Source organism: Macrotis lagotis, chromosome X (assembly GCF_037893015.1).
Source record: "Macrotis lagotis isolate mMagLag1 chromosome X, bilby.v1.9.chrom.fasta, whole genome shotgun sequence".
Lineage (NCBI taxonomy): Eukaryota > Metazoa > Chordata > Mammalia > Peramelemorphia > Peramelidae > Macrotis > Macrotis lagotis.
The window spans coordinates 520,380,139-520,401,256 of record NC_133666.1 but is presented as its reverse complement, the minus strand read 5'-3'; the positions used below and the strand labels follow the sequence as shown (position 1 = coordinate 520,401,256).

The window sequence follows — 21,118 nt, the reverse complement described above, 5'->3', positions numbered from 1 at the left end:
GCAATGGTTAAGAATTGGAGGGTGAGAGAAAGCGAGGAATCCAGAGTGATTGCTAGGTTGTCAGGCTGGGAGAATGCAAGGATGGTATGTACAACCCTCTATAGTAATAGGGTAGATCAAGGAGTGTGGTTTAGTAGGAAAAATAATGAATTCTGTTTTGGACATGTTGAGTTTAAGATGTCTTTGTGCCATTATTATTACTATGCAGCTTGGGAAAGAATCCCTAAACAAAACATGCAGTGTATTTTGTAATGTGATAGAACTGGAAAAGCCCCTGGACAGACACTGCCTGTGTTCCCTCCTATGTTTGTATCTTGTCAAGCTATTTCACTTCTATGGTCATCAATCTTCTTCATCGCAAGATGAGAAGTTTTGACTACACGAGCTACAAGATTCCTTCTGACTCTATATTCTCGGAACCTATGATTGTATATACAGTTAATTGTCTTGAAAATTCCATCTTCTCTCTCTTTCCCTCCCCAGATCCCCAGAAAATACTTGGCTTAGTTTAGCTCACTGATACTGAACACAGAGATCTAAGTATGGTGGAATAGAGCAGCAACATTTGCCAAACAAGTCTAATCTGGTTCAAGTATTATTCACCTTGGTTCAGGTGACTGACATATAGCATAATGAGAAGGAAGGTAAACTTGTAAAATAAGCCAGGGACAACATCTGCTGAGATTTTGTATTTGGGAAATGAAACTCTTACTTTGCTGATAGTAAGGTTTGTGAGATCTAAGGCCAGGATTGGATGAATCAATGAATGGCAAACTGCCAGAAAATAATGCTTACTTGGATTTCAGAGCCAAACATCAGATGTGAAGACTGTTGGATGGCAGTAAGTGGGGCAAGTGCTCTAGAATTTGGAACAGTTGCAGACATCATTCAGCTCACACAACTGCCTAATGACTAACAATGTTAAGTACTGACAGAATTGGCTGGTAACACTTTGATTCAGGCCAAGGTCTTTTATAGACTGGAAATCAACTCCTACTCAAATCAGGATGCTGCCTGGGGGTTTTGAATGGTAGCAGGAAGATCTCTGGGTTTTTTAACTACAACAGCTCAATCTACTAGTTCATTCATGACACCATATGTCAGTTGTGGAGAAGGGTCCTTATTTCAGATAAATAACCTGGTAAATGCTTATATTCTTTGAATTGAAAAAATATATTTTGGATAGCTCCAGTATATTTTAAGCTATGTCATTACTTGGTTTTTCAGGTGTTCAGGAACAACAGCATTTCTAGTGTGAGAACTTAGCAAACTCTTCTCGGGGATGCTCATTTACCTTCACTGTACACTTGATTCACCCAACTCTCACCTGTGACTCCAAGAAGCACAGCATGTGCAGTGATCACTTCCCAGTAAATTGACTTGACCAGATGCATTAAATCCAGTTGCAGGTAACCAACAGGTCTTAAAACTGTTGGTGAGTCTACCCTGAGCATGTGAAGAGTTTCCTTGGTGGAATGGGCTAATGAGAAAAATTTGTTCCAACAGTCAAGAAGGTGACTGAAGTGGGCATTGTGGAGTCCTTAGAGCTTAGTCAGACTTGAAGACATCAAAGTCATCCACTGCATCCTGGGCCATTGCTAGTCATCCTGACTTTTGATCTGCCACTGAACTTTGATGACTCTGGAAGAGAAAGTGAGGCAAATGACTTTGTACAATTTTGCCTCACTTACATCCATGAGTCAAGACATTACCTGTGATGTCACTGGTTCTCTTTGAAACTGAAGGACAAAGAACAACAACAATCTAATGACTGACATTCCAAGCTAATACAACTTCTTGAAAAGAAGTCATGAGCTCCCCCTAAGTGACTTTGTGACCTTTGGCTAGTCTGAAATTCTCTGTGCCTAGGGAAGAAATTTTTCCTTAACTACCTCTGTCAGGTGAGTATTTAGAGAATTATAAAGCACTACCAGCTCCTCAAAATAAAGATGGTGAAATAATTAGTACTACTAATGATAGTAATTAACTTCTGATTCAGGTGAGTCACCTTTACCTTACTGAGTAGATGACATTTCTTTAAAAATGTTATTCCTTACTTACTTGGTCTCAGCCATTTAAGACAGCTAATAACATGGTAATGGAAAATCTTCAATCCTCTAGTCTAGAACAAGACAAAAAAGTTTTTCTGTTTTGTCTTTAATAAGCTTGGAGATCTAGTCCTTTAAGTTTAATTCCAGAATTAGTTCTACTGGAACAAATGGCATTTTCAAAACAACAATTTGTTGTTGTTGTTGCTTAGGCAACATATACAATTGGAATAGTAAAACTATTTGTGCCTTTAAAACCTTTCAATCTTTTAAGGTAGTCACAACTGTTTTTAATGGCTCTATGATGTCATTGGTTTGAATGCTCATTCTACCAATCTTTGTTAAAAGTCTTTCCAGACCTCTATTCAATGCATTTCTTGTCTATATTTCCTCATAAATCCCATCAGTCTTGATGTCTGTTCTCTAAACCAGTTCTTTGGATAAGGTCTTTTTCCTATAAGAAGTTAAGAAGTTAAGCACAGTCATTTGGGACATTGCTGCAAGGGGATTCCAAGTGGTCACTGTAGTAGAACCTATTCTTCATTGATACTAGTCCCATTCTTCTCTGTTACATCAGTCTTTCTGAAATTTATTTTCTTCAGTTCCTAAGCTAGCTCCAAGTACTCCAGGCATGAGGAACCTAGAGTACTTTTAATACTACTAAGATGGATGACTCTCTACTTATCTCTCTCCTAATACTGTCTACCTGTTTCCTCATATACTGTATCAATCATTTTCAATCAGTGCTTCATTCCTCAATTCTCTTTTCTTCTTTCTTACGTCCAGGATCCACAGTCTTTCCTTTCTTACCTCTCTGAGCCCTGGGTGGGGCATGATTCATGAGCCTCCCCTCCCTTTCCATAGCATTTCTACTGGTCTATTGGCACAAGGTTTATTCCAAAAGTCTTGTGCTTAATAATCTAATGGGTTATGAAGCTGCCCCTGACATTGCATGTGCTTTTGGGGTAAGTGAAGAAGACTGGAAGTCATGGGAAACTTGGTCATGATAGGGTTCTCTTTGCATTTAGTGTGTGCTCTCCCATCCCTACCTATAATTGGACTAATGACAAAAGTCAAGTGCCCCCAAATTACAATGATCCTAAGGTCTGTGGGCAGGGATGTTCTGGTACATGTTAACTGATTCTCCAAAAAAGAAGTGCTCAGGGCATATTTTTTTTAGATTAAACTCCTTTATTAATATTTTCCCCACTATTTTCTTAATTCTAGACAAAAACAAAACAATAGGCCACGTCCCAATTTGTAGCATTTGCAAATTTTCACAAGGCAAATATTCACATTGAAACTTAAACAGATAGCAGGACTATTCAAGCTAACTCCAGCCTACTCTTCATACTATAGCTTCTGGGCCAAGTTTGATATGGTCCTACAAGCATATAAATGATGAGTCTTGGAGAAGAGAGAATACCCAAAATAAAGGGATTGGTGAGTCAAATTTTCACTACTTTTTTCTGTAAAAAAAAACAACTTTTGATAGGTTCTTATATCTATCTTCTTGTCATTGTGAGTCTTCTGAGTTTGAGAGTTCTTGTATTATTTGATGTGTATTTGGAGGTGAAGAGAAAAATTTCTCTGAGAAATGTCTCAACCAGTATTTCCAGGAATATGTACAATTTCCAACCTGGTTACATATTTCTTCTCCTCATGTTCTTTATTTGTCTGCTTTCTGTTTCTCAAATAGAACATCCCATTGCCTACCTTTATACCTTTGTGCAAGTCATCCCTCAATCCTGGAATGATTGCCTTCCTGACTACTGCTTCTTGGAATCTGCTGATCTCCTCTAGGCTCAGTTCACATATTAACTCCTTCAGGAAACTTCTATGGATTCCTTCAAGTGTTAGTGCCTCTTCCTGAATCTTTTTTGTATGTATTCTGTATTTATTACAGGCAAAGTGTTCTATCCATACAGCAGGGAATGGACCACTCTTGTATGTATATATCCTTTGCCTATCACAGTGTCTGATATATAATGGATATTTAATAATACATCAATCAGTCCACAAGTATTTATTAACATTTTTGACCATGATGATATAAGTGGTAACTAATTCCTCATAAATATTTCCTCCTTTCTTTTATAAATAATAAAAATTATCTGTGGAAAGAGAAAAAGTTTGGAAGGTGCCCCTGATAACATGAATATTATCTAGAGGCATGCTCTTATTTTTATGCTGGTGATGGCACAGCCTTCCAGAACATTCCCCTGACAATTTATATTGTCCATGGGTATGTTCTAGTCTTTATGCTGGTGATGGTCCAGCTTCTCAAGAATATAAATCTAATTTCTAAGACTGAATATATTTTAGGTATATGCACATTTTAGACTTTATCTCAAAAACCTTTCTAAATCTAAGATTCTGTGATTTTCCATAGGGAAAAGTTCAAGGTCAAAGTACTTCAAACCATCCTTTTATTAAACTTAGCAGCTTTTTAGGTCTATTTCCCCACAGTGACTGATTGTGCAATTGCTTCACATTCCTTTAAGGGAAAATAAACACAGCAAAGCAGGTCAGTCACTGATATACTTATTTATTTTATAAATCAAACAAGAAAATTGTTCCCTCTTTGGGAGATAGGAAAAGTAAAATAAGCTCAAGAATAACCATTCTTGTATTACTGGAAATCTTTACAAGGTGACCAGATATCAGTATGTATATCCAATATGTAACTAGGGAAAAAAGAAGAAAAAAATGAGGAGAGTGAGGAGGAGAAAGAAAAAGGAGACAGAAGAGGAAGAGGAGAAAGAATTTTTATAGTACTTTAATGTTTTCAAAGAACTTTACAAATATTATCTTACTTTTACCCTCACCTAAGAGGTAGATGGTATATGGAGGTTAGCTGAATTGTCCAGGGTCACAGATTTTTAACTCTGGACAATTAGCACAGGGCATAGAATGCTTAACCTGGAATCAGAAAGATGAGTCTTTCTGAGTTCAAATCTAGTCTCAGACACTTACTAGCTTTGTGACCATGGACAAGTGACTTAATCCTGCTTATCTCTGTTTTCTCATCTGTAAAATGAGCTGGAGAAGGAAATGAAAAGTCACTCTAGTATCTTTGCCAAGAAAATCGAGGAGTCAATTGATTAAAAAAAACCACTTCTTCCAAGTTAGTACAAAGTTCATTTACTCACATACCTTTGTAGCAAGAAAAATTCATAACTATGTTCCATTTATTCAATTAAAAAAGAGCCCTGGTTCAGAGTCAATGACTTCAAATCTTCTGTTACTCTTTAGCTATGTGATTTGGGGCACTTCACTTTAGTTTCTTCATCTAGAAAATGGATGATCATACTTGCACATTCTCTTCCACAGATTTGTTGTGAGGATCAAATTGTTCTTGGATGTAAAGGATTTTTTGATTCTTAAAGGGCACAATATATGTCAGTTTTAATTTACAAGTCATTTCATTCAAATTTCATTCCTATCAAATTTGATTACATTCCTCTGGTGTGAATGAGGTTCTAATCAATGAATATACAATAGAAATGAAGATTCCTTAAAGCAGGACAAATTTGCATATCATGGTAAATTTGTTCAGTAAAATTGAATCTGATCCCCTATGTCTCTGTCTTTCCAATTTCTCTAAAATAATGAGCAATATTAATGTAATTTTTCTACTTAATGGAGATATTTAAATATAAATAAATATGTTAATTTTATAAATTATATGTACACATGGGAATTACCACATTTCTTATAGCCAAAAAAATTTAATCAATCCACTAACATTTATTAAATGCCTTTTATTTGTCACTATTCTAGAGCTGAAGATAGAAAGACAAAGGCACTAGCAGCCCCTGTCCTCAGCAAGCTTACATTCTTTTAGACAAGTAGGACAAAGCACTTAAAGTAAAAACAGGATAATTTAGGAAGCAAGGATTCATGGAGTACAGGGCAAAAGAGTAAAAACAGGATAATTTAGGAAGCAAGGATTCATGGAATAAAGGATAAAAGAGTAAAAACAGGATAATTTAGGAAGCAAAGATTCATGGAGTAAAGGATAAAAGAGATGACCTTAGTGTCAAGAAGACCTGGGATCAAGTCCTGACTCTGAGCCATATTGCCTATGTAAATGCTGGCAATTCACTTAAACTCTCAGGTCCACAACCAATTTTCTAAGATGATAAGTAGTAGAGAAAATTCACAACTTCACTGAGAGATAAAGGAATACTTTCTTCACAAATGTCATAAGCAGCTATGTACTGGTAATTGTTAAACAACAGTCTCTCCAGAAAAAGAAAATGTATGCACAACATACTTTTAAGTTTAATCTGCATTATTAACATTTGTGTACATCACTTTTTAAAGTTTAGATATCCGCAAAACAATAAATCAATATCTGATGCTTTAGCTCTTTGATGATTTCTTATGGTAAATGTTCAGGCTGAAAATTTAACAATCAATGTTCAAGCACTGATACATTGATTCTCAAACACACTTGATTTTGAAACATATTTTCATTCATGTTCATGCTGTATATTTTATTTCCTCTACCAAAGAAATTCTTCATCTTTCTGCTCAAATGGAGGTGGGGAAAGAGAGACACCAGTAGCTGTGGGGATCAGGAGGTATAGACAAGTATGTTTCTCCAAGACTATTTCAAATGAGCTTCAAAGAAAACTAGCAATTCTAAGAAGCAGAGTTGAAGAGGTACATTCCAGTCATGGAGACAACTGATGCAAATGCCTAGAAATGGGAGATGTAAGAAACAGAAAGTCAATGTATTGGGAAAGAAAAGTATGGGAAGCAGAATCACTTAACCCTGAGGATAAGATCTGTTTTTGACCTTCCCGCCCCCTTCCATTATCAGATTCTTAGCTCAGATCCTAGTACCTAAAATTAGTACTAGCCTACCAAATGCCTAGTGATTGGCTGACAAATTAGAATAGAAAGATCAGCTGATAGCAGTTCATCAAATCTTTAAATTCTTAACAGATATTCTAGAGGGCATAGAGAGTCATAGGTTTTCATGAGCAGGGGAGTGATACATTCAGACCTGTGTTTTAAGAATAAATAATTGGCAGATGAATGCAGAATTTGCAGTAAGGAATTGAAGCAAGGATGGCAATTAAAAGGTTATTGTAATAGGATAATTGTTCTGTGGGTAGGGAAAAAAAGATGGTAGAATTTAAAAAAATTGATTAGGTGATTGATTATGGAAAGATGAGGAAGAATGAGAAGTCGAGGATGGCTGAGATTACAAGCCTAAACTCCTCAAATAATGTATCCTTTGATAAAACCAGGGAATTTTGGAAGACAGATGGATTTGGGGAAAGATGATGAGTTCTGTCTTAGCAATGTAAGCTTGAGATTCCTACCATACATTCCCAAAATATCCAATAGGCAACTGGAGATCAAGATAGAAGAGTATATACAAATATGGGATCTATCAGCTTAAAAAAAAGATAATTGTAACCCTTGAAAGTTAATGAATTTGTTAATCAATCAATCAATCAATCAATCAATAAACATTTAGTGCCTATTTAAGTGCTAGGCATTGCATTAAGCACTGGAGATACAAAAAGATACAAAAGTAATCCTTACCTTCAAGGAGTTTACAGTCTAATGGAAGAGACAATATGCAAACTAATATACACAAAGAAGCTATCTACAGGATAAATAGGAAGTAATTGACAGAAGGAAGGCACTAGTTTGTGGGGGTTTGGGACAATTAGGTGATACAGTGGATAGAGCACTGGCTCTGGAGTCAGAGGGCCTCAGACACTTGATACTTAGTAACTGTATGGTCTTGGATTAGTCCCTTAAAGCCATTGCCAGAGAGAGAGAGAGAGAGAGAGAGAGAGAGAGAGAGAGAGAGAGAGAGCGAGAGCGCGAGAGAGAGAGAGAGAGAGCGCGAGCGCTATAGAAACAATAGTACAGATACGAAGTAATGAGGGCCTTCACCAGAGTGGTGGCTGTGTCAGAGGAGAGAAAGCTGTGTATTTGATAACTGTTGCAAAGATGGAACTAACAGTGAGACGTAGTGAGGAATCCAGGATGATTTCTAGGTAGCAATCTGGAATCAGAATGACATTGTCTTCTATAATAAAAGGGAAGGTAGGAGGGGAAGGAGTGAGGGGGGAAATAATGAGTTCTATTTTGGCCATGTTGAGTTTAACTTATCTACTTGACATCCAGTTCAAGATATCTGAAAGAGATATAGAAGGATAGCAAGAAATAGTGAGTATTTTTTTTTAATGAGGGAATTATAGACATGTTTATATGTAGCAGAGAATGAGTCAGTTTAAAAAATGGGGAGTTTAAAGATGAGGGTGGAATGAGAACTGTGGGGAAAATATGGCAGAGAAGATAGGTTCAAGGGTACAGTAGAATGGTTGGCCTTGAATAGAAGAGCCACCTCTTTAGCCTAGGCTGGAGAGAAGGAGGAGGGGAATTTAGGGAATTTAATTCAATTAGAAGTTTTAATAGGAATTTAGTAATTTGTTTTTGACTACCTTTACGAGACTTTGTACAAGCTGAGAGACGTGATGCTCTGTTAGAGAGAAGGTTCACATGAATGAGGACAAGGCTATCAAGAGGCATTTTCACAGCTTCACATGGAAGAAGTTACTTAATATTATAGTAACCTCCAGACTCACTCTGTTTGAAAAATTCAGCAGTGTAGAGGGCTTAAGCTATGCGAAAGAGTGGGAGAGGATGCATCAAAACATCACCTTCCATCTGCTGTCCATCACCTTTCCCCCCTTTATAGACTGGTTTATTTTTTTAAAATCAAGGGAAAAAGGGGAGGAGAAAAACATAAATATTCCTTTTGATCAGTCCTCAATACCATTTTCTAACACTATCTTTATGGTAATTGAATTCAATTACATCAGAACAATAAGGAGAAAAAGCACTGGATTTGGAGTCTGAAGGAATAGAGTTGACTTACTCTCCCACTTTGAAAACTATGCTGAGTTATTTTATAGTGATATGAACTTGGACAAGTCACCTAATCTTTCTGCCAATTTCCTCCTTTATAATAATAGACTTATACTTGATCACTTGCAAAATTCTTTCCCTTTTAAATCTTTTTAATTTAGTTATCACTAATTCACTATTTAATTAAGTTTTTCTACTTTTCAATTGGTCATTTCTTGATATACAGATACAGTTTCTAGGAGCTATTGTCTTGATTATAGGAAGAAATAAGAAGAATTCTGTACAGAAATGGGGGAAATGGCATTGAGAGGAGAAAATAGTATACACATTGGTTGAAAGGCAGAGGTTCATGAATTTGGCTTAAAGTGAGTGAATGGACTATTGTCCGAACTCTCAGTATAAAGAAAGCATTAGCAAATGAAAAAGGTGACAATCAAACCCCAGATTCAGGTTCCAATTCTGCTTCTCAGAAATAGAGCACAGTCTGAAAGAAACAACTCAAGACTTTAGAGTTAGAAAAGATCTTAAAAATTTTCTAATCCAATCTCAACTGCCACTTTTACAAATAAGAAAAATGAGTCGCAAAAAGGAAAAATGATTTACCCAATGCCACACATGTTGTCAGCAGCACTGATAGAGATAGGATTGAATTCCCTAAATGTGGTGTTCTTTCCACTATGGCATATCCTCTAATAGAACCACAAATTTCAGTCTAAATTAAAATATATTTTTAATATTGTGACACCCTATTGCAATAATTAGTACTTTTTAATACTAGAGAGCAAAACAAAGATCCCTTATGCGATAATTCCTTCCTCTTCAGTTTTAGGAAGGTTATTTTAGACAAATTCTTTGAGTTCCAACACTAATAACTCTGGGGTTCAGATACTCAATGGAATTCTGCCTTGACATGGAATTTGCAAAAAAAGTGAATCAGAAAAAAAAGACTCCATATACTTTAAAATATCTATATATTTTTTATGATAGCAAAGAATTGGAAACAAAGTAGATACCCATTAGTGGAGAAATAGCTAAACAAATCAAGGCACATGAATACAATGGGATATAACTATGCTATAAGAAATGAAAAATATGATGACTACAAGAGAAATATGAAAAAATTAAAGGGAAACAAGCAGAGGCAGGAAACCAAGATACACAGAAATGACAGCAATGTAAATAAAAATCACAGTGACACACCAAAAAAAAAATCAAAAGTAAATGTAACAAAATTATAAAGATCAAATGGAACTTAAATGGAGAGACAAGAGAAGATACCCCCCCCCAACTTACTTCTTCATGGAGGTAGGAAGACCATAGATGTTATACATTATGCATATTTTTGGAATTTTAAAAAACATTATATCATCATATGAAATGAATGTCTGGGAAATGGAGAGAGGGATCCATAAGTTACTGTGGGACTATAAGAAGCAATTAAAAGGAATCAATAAAAATTATAAAAATAAAGGATGAATCAAGTTGCTATTATAAGGTGATTGTGATGAGATATTGTGCAAGTGATACTCTATTTTTTATAATTCCTTTAGCAATCATTTGTGTAGCATTCCTAAAAGCTATTTTCTTTTATTACTTCTCCCATTTTTTATTTATCTATATTCCCCCTTCTCACCCTTTTCTCTTTCTTTTTTCTTTTTTTTGAGAAGTATTTGACTAAATATGAATGATGAGGGTGTTAGATTCTTACTTAGTGCATATTATACCATTTGTTTATTTTTTCTATAGAATTATGTTTGTTATTCTTAGTTTTGATTTTATTTTTTCTTTATTATGTCAGTAATTTGTGAGCCTAGTTTGTTTCATTGTCATTTCTCCAGTGCTTAGCACAGTGCCTAGAACTTAATAGATTAATTAATTAACTGTGATTAATAAATACTTGTTAATTGATCCTTCAATCAAAAATCAGCTTTTAGAGGGACAGTGATTTAAAATCCTCCTAGGAAAACCTCCTTGGTATTCCTGTCCAAGTCAAAATACTTTCTTTAATTTAAAAAAATACTTTTTTCTATACATTAATTTTTTTTGTCTTTGCAAATCTGAAAAGATTGGCATAGCATTAAACAATTAGTTTCTTTTTTCTGGGTATTCTCTGCTTTTCTCTTCTTTATATGATCTGAAGAACAAGGAATATTTGAAGAGTTAACTCGGGTGGGGATAAATTCCAAAGCAATGGAGACTATTCTTACTGAGTTAGAAAAGGCCAAGAAAGGTTCATTAACAGAGCTTTCACTCAGATACCAACAATATGTTTTCCAGCCCTCTGCTCATACCCCCCACCAATTCCTCCTTTGCTCTGTCATCCACACATGGGATTCTGGAGATCTCCTCCCTGTGTACTGAAAAGAGACAATTTCCAGTGAGTAAAGAACTTGGATTGTTCCAAAATTTAAGTCTGTTGGAACAGGACTCTCTCTCACATGATGACTTCTAAGCCTTCTAAGGGAGATCTAAAATGAGCTGGCCAGGCACATTCCAGGCCTGGATTTGGCTTGGGCACATTTATTTCAGAGTGAGGAGAGAAGTCCACTGTTAGTGCTTAACAAATAATAAATAATTCTAGAAATGGAAAAAAAAAAGCTAGTCCCACTCCAGATCTTTGTCATATGTTTGTATTTTGCCAGATTTCTGACATGCTCCAAGAGGTCTAGAGGCCCCTAAGGGAGTGTTCTGAAGTTAAAATAAATACTAGTTTCTTTAGACACTGTCAAGAGTGTCCTTCTGCCTTCCTTCCCTCTGACCCATAGTCCACCTACTAATAGAATGGTGCTAAGGGAATAGGTGGGTCTGTAAAGGACAAAAAGGGAAAGGAGCCTCTCTCCTTCAGCCATGAGAAATACTCAAGGCTTTTGGCAAGACCTTCTTGGGATTCATGGAAAAGTCACTTAATTCATGGAAAGTCACTTAACAACTTTCAGTCTCAGTTTTCTCATCTGAAAATGGGAATGATAATTGCACATAACTCAAAGGATTGTGAGGATCAAATTAGATATAATAAATGTGGCACTGACTCCAGCTCATAAATTCTGTGTTATAATAAATAATGCTATGCCTAGCTGGATGTATATGGATGTCTACTGACATACAAAATATCTATAACTTATAGCCTTAACTAGTAAGAATAAGAGGTAGGGCTTGAATTGAAACATTCAATAAAATAAACATTTATTAAATCTCTTTTTGTACCAGCAGTGGACTAAGTGTCAGGAATACAAAAAGGGGCCAAAGACAGTCTCTGCTCTCAAGGAGGTCACAGTCTAATGAGTGAGACAACAAAGTAAACAGATATAGGTAACCTATATTTAGAGATAATAAGGAAATAATTGAGAGAGGGAAGGCAATAGAATTAAGAGGGATTAGGAAGACTTCCTGCAGAAGATGGAATTTTATTTAGAGTTTAAAGGAAGCTAGAACTGAAGAAGGAGAACATCTCTGAAATGTGGGACATCCAGAGAGAATGGCCAGAACCAAAAGGTGGAATCCCATTTTCTTGGTAAACATCCAAGAAGCCAGTGTCATTGGACTGAAAAGTAACTTTAGGAAACAGGTGTAGGAAGATTGGAAAGGTAGTAAAGGGGTCAAATTTTGAAGGGCTTAGAATGCCAAACAGAATTTTGTATTTAATTCTGGAAGCAATAGGAAACCACTGGAATTTTTGAGTAGGGAGGTGATATGATAGGCTTCTGTTTTAGAAAAATCACTTTATCGGCTAAATGGAAGATGGCTTCGAGTAGGAAGAGACTTGTTGCAGGAAGTCCCATTGACAATCTGCTGTAAGAGTCCAAATGTACAAGCTTGAGATGATGAACATCTGTACTAAGATTTTGGGAATGTCTGAGTTCCAAGATGTAGAATTAAACTTTTTAGTGAAAAAGGCTCAGGGAAAAAGGCTGTTGGGTGTTCCAAGAATTAGGTGAATTAGGTGAACTAATTCAGAGGAACAGCCTTTTAAGGAAGTTTTAAGATAAAGATGGGGTGAGAGAGAATGAAAATACAAAGACTATAGTTGAAGAAAATGGAGTTGACTCAAATGAAGATCCTAAAGAAAAATATCTCAGAGAATTTAAAGGATCTAGTTAAATAGCAACCCTCAATTCTCCGCCTTCATCATTACTCTAGCAGTCTGAACCTGAATAGAATACCTTTGATCCAGAGAGTAAAAAGACTTCAAGTCTTTTGAGGATATAGGAGATTGAAAGAGAGAGAGAGCTCACTCTACTGTGTCCTATGCATGGAAGGGAGGACCAACACAAAGAACAGGAAAATGTATTCTATAGACTATAAAGGACAGTGACAAGAGGAAGCACCTAGGAAGCATCAAAGGTTAAAATAGTTAAACCCAGGAGGAACTTCAAAGAGCAGACAATCTTAGTAGGCATGGACTTCACTGTCTATCTAATATAACCCATTGCTTGCTTTTAAGAAGAATTTCCAATACAGCATAACTAAATACTTGAAAAGCTCCATTGATAGAGAGCACTCTACCTCCTAAAGTAGGTTGATTTCATTTTGGATCACTTCTAATAGTAAGAAAGGTTGTTCTTAGGGCAGATCTAAATTTGTTCTTTCAAATTTTACATACACTTGCTCCTACTTCCACATTTTGTTACCAGACTGCTTAACCATTTCTTTTAAATGAACATTTAAGAATACTTTCATGTTTCAGCTTTCATGTCCCCTCTGAGGCATCAATTCTTTGGGTTAAGCAAGCCTGTATTCCTTCTGGCACGGATTCAAGGTCCTTCACCACCCTGCTTGCTCTCCTCTGGCAACTCTCCAGTTCATCAATATCTGTTCTAAATTGTGGTGCTCAAAATATTAGAACATATACCTCTTCCTCATGACACCAAGGCAGAGTCTATTAGGGCAGAATATGGTAAAAATAGTCAAATGAAGTCACTATATCAGATAGTTTGTGTTATTTATTTTCTTTTTTTTCTTCCTCATCTGAGAATGTTCATTAATACAGAGTTTAGGCAGGCAGACAACAAATATAATGCTATAATGGGGATACAAATACAATTAAAAGAAAGAAGGCAACATATAAAGGGGATCTGAAAAATTAAGGGCATAATGTCTCCATTGGGTCAATAGTAGTGAGGTCTAGAAAGTCAGAAGCATGATCAGGACGGGCATAAAAACCACTTCAGAAAACCCCAAATGTATCATAAAGAGTTGGGCATAACTGAACAACAGCAACAAAATGCATTATTTGTTTTGAGACTTCTATTTTTAGTTTTCTTATGTATCTTTTTGTTTCTTTTTTCTTCTATTTTCTTTCCTTTTGTTTTTACTAAAGTACAAACCTATCATATCCTCTCCCAACTCAATAAATTCTAATGGTTTCCTAATGCTTCCAGAATTAAATATAAAATTCTATATTTGGTATTCTAAGCCCTTAATAACTTTGCCCCTTAATACCTTTGCAATTTTCCTACACCTTATTCTCCAATATTACTTTTCAGTCCAGTAACACTGGCCTCCTGGATGTTTACAAAAAAAAAAAAAAGAGAGAAAGGGGCTGGTATAGTAGCCAGGTTGAGAAGGCTGTTGAGTCATAGTGGCGAAGTCTAAAAAGTTAGAAACATTGTACTATTTACTAATATGCTTGTATATAGTCAGGGATTAATAAATACTTGTTGAGAAGACGGTGGTAGTGATGGGATTAGAAATTACTGTAATATTAATTTAGGGTTGTGCACCTAAAGTTTCTAACCTTTTGACTCAGTGATACCATTACTAGGCATGTGCTTCAAAGAGATCAAAGAATGGGAAAAAAGAACTATATGCACAAAAAATATTTATGGCTCTTTTTGTAGTAGCAGAAAAAATTGATAGAGTGCTAGCCTATGATGGAATAACCCATGCAATAAAGTGGAAAAGAATAGTATTGTGCCATAGTAAGTAAGAAAATGGACAGTTTCAGAGGAAACTGGGTAGACTACTTATGAACTGTTGCAGAGTGAAATGAAAAGAACCTGGAGAATGATTTATGCACTAACAACATTTTTTTACAGACTTTAGAAACTTTTGAAATACTTTGCAACTCTGACTTGTGTATTCAGTAGCAAACCAGTATTCTAGAGGACTGAATGAAGCATGTTACTCGCCTCCTGACCTAATCCGTAGAATGAGAGCACTTAACTCATTCATAAAATGTAGCAGACATTTAATAAATGTTTGTGATTAATTGATTTAGAATGAGATATGCATTTTGGGACATGGAAAATGTGGTAATGTTTGCTGACTTCATCCTTGTTATGAGGCTTTCATTTTCTTTTTAATTTCTTTTCTATTATTTCCATTTCTATTATATTTTCTATTCCTTTTGGGGTGGGGCTAATTATTAATATTTGTTAGGGCAGTAAAATGGCACAATGAATAGAATTCTGGGCCAGGACTTAAGAAAACTCATCTTTGTGAGCTCATATCTGATTTCAGACACTTACAAGCTGTGTGATAAATCATTTAACCCCATTTTCTTCAGTTTCCTCATCTTTCAGATGTGCTGGAAAAGTAAATAGCAAACCACTCTAGAAAACCTCAAATGCATCATGAAGAGTTGGATATAACTGAACAACAGCAACAAAATGCATATTTGTTATGAGGATTCTATTTTTAGTTTTCTTTTGTTTCTTTTTTCTTCTATTTTCTTTTTCTTTTGTTTTTACTTAGAGAGAGTGGAAAGGAAGAATTCTCACTAAATGGTAAAAGATTAAAAATGAAATTACTTTTTTGAAAAGACAATAACAAAGGAGCAATAAAGCATATTAACCAAATAAAATGTGTTTTTAGATCTGAATAAATATATAGTTTGATATATATATGTATACACATACACATACACACACAGACACACCCACAGTCAGACACAGACACACAGATACAAAGACACACAGACACACAGACACACACACACAGACACACACACACACACACACACACACACACAGAGTTTGACCAGTCCAGAGTATAAGGAATCTGACACCTAGAGAGATGATATGGTTTGTCCAAGATCACTCTGGCAAAAGAAATAGGGTAGTAGTGACTTTAGGATTTTAACCAAGTTTCTGACTCCTAATCCTTCCATTGTACCACTGTGACATGTCCAAAGCTTTTGTTAAGCCAAGGGAATAATGTAAGGCTATGAATGTGATTTACCTCACTTTCATATAGTGTATACTTCCAAGGACAGTAGATAAGGTTGAGGAATGTATGCCTCTGCAAAAGGAGAAAAAGCAAAGACATGGTGCAACTCAAGGACACTGCAATTGAAGAAACTCCCTTCATCCCCAATTATCCATCCATTTTGCCTTGGTGATAACATCCTCTACTAAGTTCCTTTTCTTTGACTTCAGCATGCCATAGAAGTAACCTTGCATTCTCCAAACAGGGCAGATTTTGAGTTCAGACCTCACAACAGTTGATTAGTTAATCAGTCAGTTAATGAGCCTTTTGTTAAGCACTTACCCTGCACTAAGAATTATATTAAGTGCTGACTATTAAAAAAATGCTTTTAGGGAGCTCACCTTCTAATGGGGGAGACAACATGAAAATTACTAGATAACTTCCAGCTATATACAGTGCAAATGAAAGATAATGTCACAGGAAGGCATTAGCAGATGAGTGTGGGGGAGGAGAGGGGGAAGAGACAGGAAAGTCCTCCTATTATTCATATACTTGCTTGACAATTAGAAAAGTATCCAAGAATCGTAGATTTAGAACTGGAGGTGACTTCAGAAGCCAGTCCTCTCTTTTGCAAATGAAGAGTGAATTGATGTGCAAAGAATTTAAGTGACTTTCTCAAGGTCTCAAAAATAATCAGTAGCAAAGACAGCATTTGAGCCCCTATCCTCCAATTTCAGAACCAATACTTTTTCTAATGTTCCATGAATATGTTGTTCAGCTGTTTCAGTCAGGTCTAACTCTATAATTACATTTGAGATTTTCTTGGCAAAGATAAAGTGGTTTTGTGATTTACTTTTTCAATTCATTTTGACTGATGAGGAAACTGAGGCAAACAGAGTTAAGTGATGATGTGTCTAGGGTCACACGGTAACTAAATCTAAAACCAGATTTGAACTTTGAGTCTTTCTGACTCCTGGCCAAACACTTAATCTACTGTGTCACCTAGCTGCCACTGTACCTTGATACTCATCATCAGAATGATTATAGGGTAATCAGTCTATTAGTTACATCAATTTAGATTGCTTCATTTTTTTTTTTTACCTTTTGTATTCCCAACATCCAGAGAAGTATCGAAGAAAGTCTTTGCATAAAGTTAAGCAAGAAAGTATCAGCAGCAACACAGCTGAGGATTGAGGAAAATTCTTCTGGTGGAATTTAGGAAGTTCTTTGCAACTCATTCCTTCTCTCCCTAACCTTCTCCCCTACCACATACTCTCAGAGAAGGAATTCACAGGATGCTGTGGTAGAAGGTTTGCTGTGTTTGCCTATAATTTCCAAATCTATCAGCTCAGATGGAAAGTTGGTCAGGATGGTTTGCGAAAACTATCATTCTCTCCTTACTCCTCTTCCTGGCTCCATTTCGGAATGCTGAAAAAGACTATGTTGTGTGTGTGTGTGTGTGTGTGTGTGTGTGTGTGTGTGTGTGTGTGTGTGTTTTCTGCTTGCAAAATGGTATACTGAAATAAAGTCACCTCTAAGTTTGGGAAATATTCAATGAAAATGTCTCCAATTGATATAAACTAAGTATCTCCATGGCATTTACAATTAAACTTTCATATCTGTTAAGACAAAAAACAATACTCATGGCCCTGGTATTACTGGAAACCTGTGAAATGAACCCTCTTTTTGGGTCAGTGTTTACTACAACCCTGATTGTTTCAGAACGAATACCTTAGGAAAGGAAATAAAAAGCATTTTGCCATCCCTACTAGCACTGCAATAACAGGAAACAAAAGTCCTATTTCTGTAGTTTGCCAGATAAGAAATGAATGGTAGATTATTTTTGAAAGCATACCGCAAATACTGTTTAAAGGATATCAGTTGTTCTCTAATTCATGGTCATAGATGGTTGGCTGACAGTGTAGCTTCTATTTCTAGTAGAGGGAGCCATGTATATATTTGTCATTGCTTTAGAAAATGGGAAGTAATAATGGGTTTGAAGGGTGATTGATGTTAACTCTATATCCATTTCAGCCTTGTTTGCTTGGTGGGGTTCCAGGAGAGTTCTAGCTAACGTTTATTAAGCTGTTAGAATTCTACATGGGACTCTGTCATTAAATGTCTTCTGAGGTTCTGACAGGCTCAGAAGTAGTTCTAGTAAATGATGATAAGGAATCTTTCTTTGGAAGGGCATTATCATAATAACATTGGTTATATATTCAGTATCCAATAGATAGGTGACAATAGACTTGAGATGAGAAAACTTCCTTTCTGCCATGCTTTTCTGCAATGTTTTCCTCTTTAAGAACAAAAGATTGAAGAAGATATTTTGATGAATGCTAATTGATCATTCCTTCTTCCTGAGGATCCTAGAATAACCCATAGGCAGAATGGGCCCTCAGTGTATGCTGCTGGTACAAAATAGAAGTTTAGATGTGGAAATGGATTTAACATTAAAAAGAACTGGTGCTGTTCCAGATAATTGTAAAGCCCATATCTATGCACCTGTATATTTGTCATCGCTGTTCAGTTTTTTCAGTCACGTATGACTCTTTTGTTAACCCTATTCAGGATTTTCTTAACAAAGATTGGTATAGTGATTTATCATTTTCTACTCCAACTTATTTTACAGATGAGGAAAAATCACATAACTAGTTACTGTCTGAGGCCAGAATTGAACTTACAAAGTTGAGATGACTCCAGGTCCAGTGTTCTATCCAGCTGCTGCCTGTATATACTCTTGAAATGTGTACCTGATTGACTAAATGGGAGCCTCCTTCAAAACTGCCAGAAGGCTGTTGACGCAATATGTTCCAGGAAATATTTGCTTACCACATATTTTATAAGTCCTGTACTTACTTGCTGCATACTTTATAAAATCCAAATGATCTATTACAAAGAACTTCCTAGAACTTTTCACGTCATTTCTAATGGCAAATATTATCTGATTAGGCGTGTGCATGCTTTATTTTCAAAAAGAAAAACCCTTCAATAGCTTTGCAAAGATTCAAAACCAAAGACTAGCAAGTTAGGAGGGTCCCTGGGTTGACAAAAATATCTCAAACTCAAAGATACTTTAAGACTTATCTGTGAGTATATCTTGACAAAATGGGTCTTTGTATGGACTCCTTTTGATTGAATCACTTTAGTGCCTGAGTTTTGGATTTCTCGAGCAATTAAAAGGACAATTAACTTTGGACTTCCTTATTTACTGACACATTATCAATGCCATCAATTGTTCAATTTTTTTTTCTCAGAGATTCATTAACATGTATTTTTGTGCTGGGAAGAAAATGTCAGTGAAACTATTTAACAGCAAGAGCGTGGAATTAACATACTAGTAACTCTCCTGTAAATTTGTTTTTTAGATATTTGATGGATACTGAATAGTTAAATAACCTCTCTTGATCACACAATCAATATGAGTCAGAGGCAGGGTTTGAATTCTGATCTTCCTAATTTCAAGGTCAACCCTCAATCCTCTTTGCCAAATTTCCTTTTCATAGAAATTTTATAAGGCATGAATATAAAGTACCTGGAGACTCTGTGTTATATTGGATATAGGTTTGAAGCCCAGATCTCACATTTATTATATATTTGTCTATGGATCAATTGCTTAATCTATCCGCTTTAATCCCTCATGTGTAAAATGGAGGTAATAACTTTTGCACCACCAAACTCCTGGTTCTGATGTGGATTGAAAGTAATGTGCATTGTGAATTATTGTTATTAAATAGCAAACTAGAAGAATTCCAAAGGTAGAATTCTTCAGAGCTATCTATGCTAAATTATTCTTTTTGGTTTTTTTTAAGAAATCAATGTTTATTTTCCATCAGCATTTTTCCCAAGACTATTAAAGCATCTGGGTGAAACTGAGGACCACTCTGTGGTAGTTCCTACCTATTCAATGGCCTGAGCAGAAGAAGCTGCAGATCAGTCCTCAGTAGCTAGCTGAGTACTTCAATCATCAATAGGGAAATGCTGAATGGGTACAGATGGCAACTGAATGCCTTCAGACCAATCAGCCACCTCTGGCTAAGCAGCATTGAATTCTGGGAAAGGTGTGGTCCATTTGCCCCAAAATTCCTCCTTTATCACTGCCTTCTCAGTTGTGGTATGCTCTTCCTTTTCAATCTCCTCAGGATCTCTGTAGAAGTAAAGATCAGGCATGACCTCCCATGGGTGTTCACAGGAAACGGTACCATGCATCTGCAGGACTTCTCAGGCCAGCATCTACCACATCAGACCCACTGAATGAGCTCCCTTGTTGTTACATGGAATGGCAATGTCCACATAGCTAAGTGGGGAGTCTGTGTTGCACAGTACAATGGCTGGAAGGTTAACATACAGCGCTTCAGTCAAAGGCTGCATGATCTGCACAAGGATCAGTGACCACCAAGAGGTGAGGCTCCCTGAAAGCTGCCTGGATCTGGTTAGTGAAGGTGCCCAGAGTGAAGTGTCCAGCAATAGGTGTGGCACCAGTGGCAGCAGCAAATTTTAGAACAGCTTTCTGGCCAGTGTTCCTGGATCAGATGACACTTACATCAGCTGGATTTTCAATGGCAACAATGGTACAAGCTGCCTTAGAAATTTTCCTAAATTCTCTTCAAATTAATGATATAGATACCGTAACTCTTCCTTTTGTAGATATACTGCTCCATCTGGAAGGCCAAGTTGGTGCCACCCAAATGTGTCCCTGCAGCCAGGAATTTGAGGACATTCTCCTCCATCTGCAAGACATCTAGGGCTCTGCACATTGTGAAAGTTTCCCTTTAAAGTTATGATGGAAACCATGAACAACAGCGTATGGAACCCTCGTCTGGGTAGTGTGGAAAACCTATGCTAAATTATTCTTGAAGCACAGTCTTCTCTAAAACATATCTGAATAGCCCAAAGACTACCAAATCAGTGTTTTCCTTCAAAGTGGTCATCAGAACCAGTAATATTTTGACAGATATTTTCCTATGCCCCATCTCTTCCAGCTTTGGAATTCATTCTTCTGGGGGACATTCTATATGCAT

General features: G+C 36.2%; 1 pseudogene; it reads right to left on the bottom strand.

The window, feature by feature from the left end:
- Positions 1-19,919: 19,919 nt before the first annotated feature.
- On the bottom strand, positions 19,920-20,854 carry LOC141499322 (small ribosomal subunit protein uS2 pseudogene; annotated as a pseudogene).
- Between the last annotated feature and the right edge of the window lie 264 nt (positions 20,855-21,118).